Source organism: Micromesistius poutassou (genome assembly GCF_964030765.1).
Source record: "Micromesistius poutassou genome assembly, chromosome: 5".
Taxonomy (NCBI): Eukaryota; Metazoa; Chordata; class Actinopteri; order Gadiformes; family Gadidae; genus Micromesistius; species Micromesistius poutassou.
This window is the reverse complement of record NC_140275.1, coordinates 20,149,769-20,153,872: the sequence shown is the minus strand read 5'-3', so window position 1 is coordinate 20,153,872 and position 4,104 is coordinate 20,149,769.

Below are 4,104 nucleotides of genomic sequence, written 5' to 3'. Positions count from 1 at the left end.
ATGCTTGTTCGGTGTATGTGTCCGCTCAGTGTGTTTTCGCTGTTTTGTGTGTCTCACTGCTTTCTGTGTGTGCGTTTCTTGAATATTTCTGTGTGTGTGTGTGTGTGTGTGTGTGTGTGGGGGTGTGTTTGTGTGCGTGCATGTGTGCCTGAGTGCATGGTAGCGTGTGTATCGGTGTATGTGTGAAATAGAGAGAGGCTGTCTTTGAGAGAGAGAGAGAGGGTGAGAGCAAGAGAGAAGCAACGCAAGGAAGTATATATTATATCAGACAATACTACAATGTGTTTGTAGTGTGTTTGTGTGTGTGTGTGTGTGTGTGTGTGTGTGTGTGTGTGTGTGTGTGTGTGTTTGTGCAATCTTGGTAGATCACTGATTGGCACCAAGCCAAGGCATTATGCCTTGATTGTAAAACCTGGAATATGTTGTGATTCATCTTTTTTTCTATTCTATGCGTCTTCGGCTAACCACTTTACATAACACACACAACACGAAACGTTTTACACCGTTTACATCAACGAACAACACGTTGAACCACGGGAGTTTAATTCGCTGATTCTTCCGTCCTTCGCCCGACACCTATGGTGGAGAACGGAGGGAAGGGAAGACGGTGTCTGGCCCTCTGTTCCTCCACCACAGCTCCCCCATACATCCCAGTCGCCCCACCACCGTGTTATTGATCCCATCCCCTTCCCGAGGAGGAAGAGTAGGCCTGATGAGATGGGTTAAGGGCTCTCCTCTCCTGGGTGACCTGACCTTGTCTCCTGTGCTCTGGACTCTGACAGTGATCTGCTGCCCCTCTGGTGGGGTAGAGGAGGGGGAGGGGGAGGGGGAGGGGGGGGGTTGAGTGGTGTGTGGGAGGAGGAGGGGGTGTGTGGGGGTAGGCTCCCGGGATCGACCGATGTAGTGGGGGTGTGAGGCCCCGGGTTCAGACGCACCAATCGGGTGGACTCGCCATACCTTCTGTCGCAGCGACTCGGGAAGGGAGAAGAGGAAGAAAGAGAAAAGAAGGAAAAACGAGATGTGATGAGATGTTGAAGAACGTCTCCATCCCAACACAGCCCATATCCCTCCTGACTACCTTTATCCCCACCCCCCTACCCGCTGTCTCTACCACAACTAAACCCTAACCCTGTCTCTACTACCCTAACCCTGTCTCTACCACCCTAACCCTGTCTCTACTACCCTAACCCTGTCTCTACCACCCTAACCCTAACCCTGTCTCTGCCACCCTAACCCTGTCTCTACCACCCTAACCCTGTCTCTACCACCCTAACCATAACCCTGTCTCTACCACCCTAACCCTGTCTCTACTACCCTAACCCTGTCTCTACACCCTAACCATAACCCTGTCTCTACCAACCCAAACCCTGTCTCTACCACCCTAACCCTGTCTCTACCACCCTAACCTTAACCCTGTCTCTACCAACCGAAACCCTGTCTCTACCACCCTAACCTTAACCCTGTCTCTACCACCCTAACCCTAACCCTGTCTCTACCACCCTAACCATAACCCTGTCTCTACCAACCCAAACCCTGACTCTACACAGAAAAGCGCCTCATGAGAAAGTCTCATGCCGAACTATGCTTTGTGGGAAGCAGTTGGCTAACGCCTGGTACATGCGGTTTCCAAAAGAGACTGAGCGCAGTGCTGCCAAGGCAGATGTTAGCAGAGGGCTACTACTGCGCGTTCTGCTTCCTTTTTGTCAGCATGTACCCCAGCAGAGTCCCTTCTATGTATGGTACGGCTGGTCTCTGCCACTCTTTATTCTTCTCATACCTTATCTTCTGTCTCTACCATTTATATCATACCACCCCTATCTCCACCACCTATATCACCAGCACCCCAATACCGACCATCCTTTCTCATGTCATTAATTTCCTTACCACCCCTCTTCTCCACAGCTCTAGCACCCCTATCTCTAACACCCCTATGTCTACAACCCATATCCCTCCCCTATCTCTGTATATAACCTATCCCTACCACCCTCTACCAATCCTATCCCTGTCTCTACCACCCTTCCCCTCCCCATGTCAGCCATATCCCCCCCACCGTCCCTGCATGCATAAATGTATGTATGCATAAATGTATGTATGTATATGTATGTATGTATGTATGTACTGTATGTATGTATGTATGCACAGTATATATGTATGCATGTATGCATGTATGTGTGTATGCGTGTATGCGTGTATAAATGTGTGTATGTATGTATGTAAGTGTGTATGTGTGTATGTGTGTATGCATGTATGCCTTCATGAATGTATGCATGTATGTATGCATGTATGTATGCATGTATGCATGTATGTATGTGTGTATCAGGATGAGTGTGATGTGCCTATACATCCTAACCTTGTTATTGTCTAATTGTCCCCAGATGTGGTTAAGGAGTGTGACCCCAGCTGTTGGTGTGCGTCTGCATTCTGCCTGCACTGCCGCGCCTCCAGTGTGCCTCTCCCTCTCTCTCCCTACACCTCCAAGACTGGCAGAGCCCAGGCCTCATAAATACAAACACAATCTCCCCTACACCACCTGACTGCAGGACCCACTCTGCATGCACGCACACGCACACATGCACGCGCGTGTGCACACACACACACACACATGTGCACAAATGCATGCACAAACACATGCACGAACAAATACCTGCACACACACACGCGCACACACACACACACACACACACACACACACACACACACACACACGGCGCGCGCGCGCGCGCGCAGATACACGTACGCAGAAATAAATCCACACACACACACACACACACACACACAGACACACGCCCGCAGAAATACAGGCACACACACACACTAGTACACACAAATGTGCACACATACACAAATACCCACGCACTTAGACTAGCACACATCCACACAAAAATATGCCAGCAAACTCACATACACATGGAACTATACACACAAGCGCACGCAGAGAAATATGCACACACACACACACACACACACACACACACAGAAATACATACACCCACACAGAAACCGAACACACACACACACACACACACACACACACACACACACATACACACACATATCTTACCCGCGGAGTGCAGCACATTTGCATACATATTAAAGTGACGCCTCAGAAAAAAGGAAGAGAGAAGGAGGGAGGGGGGAAGTGGCAGAGCGGGTGAAGGAGAGAGAGAGAGGGAGAGGACGAGAGAGAGAGAGAGAGAGAGAGAGAGAGAGAGAGAGAGAGAGAGAGAGAGAGAGAGAGGAAGGGAAAGATGGGGGGGGTTCGTGTAGAAAGCGAGAGAGGGTATATGCAAACAAGGCTTTCATCTAATATGCAAGGCCCCGCATTGCTCCGGCATAAATCTGCATCCGTGCTCACGAAAGGCAGCAGAGCCCATTTGACAGCAAATGGGTTGGGGATGGCTGTCAGAGACACAGGGGAGAACCCAGCGCAAGGGTATTGATCAGCAAGGCTCCGAGAGCACACCCAGATATGCAAGGGGTATCAGGGTGAATCTTAATGCAGAATCTACACATGGAATTAGACGGAAAAGATAGAAGATTCTTGTTATTTTGATCACAATGCACTCACACACACACACGCGCGCATGCACGCACTCACACACACACACACACACACACGCGCGAGCGTACACGTACACACACACACACACACACACACACACACACACACACACACACACACACACACACACACACACACATACACAGTGTTGCACTCCCCCTAGATATGTGATAATGTGTTAAGTGGAAACATGGCTGCAACGCATTAAACTAAGGCTTAGGAAAATAAAAATATATACATCCTATTATTTTCTTGTGTTTCAGGTTTTTATCCCTGTTCCTTGTAGTACTGATATCCATCGGCCCACTAATATTTATTACACAACAAGAGATTTAAACATAGTTATATATGTCGTTGATCCCTCAGACGGAGCCTATCCACAGTTTGAAACATGGGCGCGTCAATTGCTACAGGCTAAAGTTTACATTTCTTCCTTGAATCATTTATATAACACAATGGCATGAATGCAATTTAAAAAAAAATGTGAACGTTTACATGAATCAAATAAAGAGCGGCGCGCTAGGGGAACTGGTTCTGCTGTC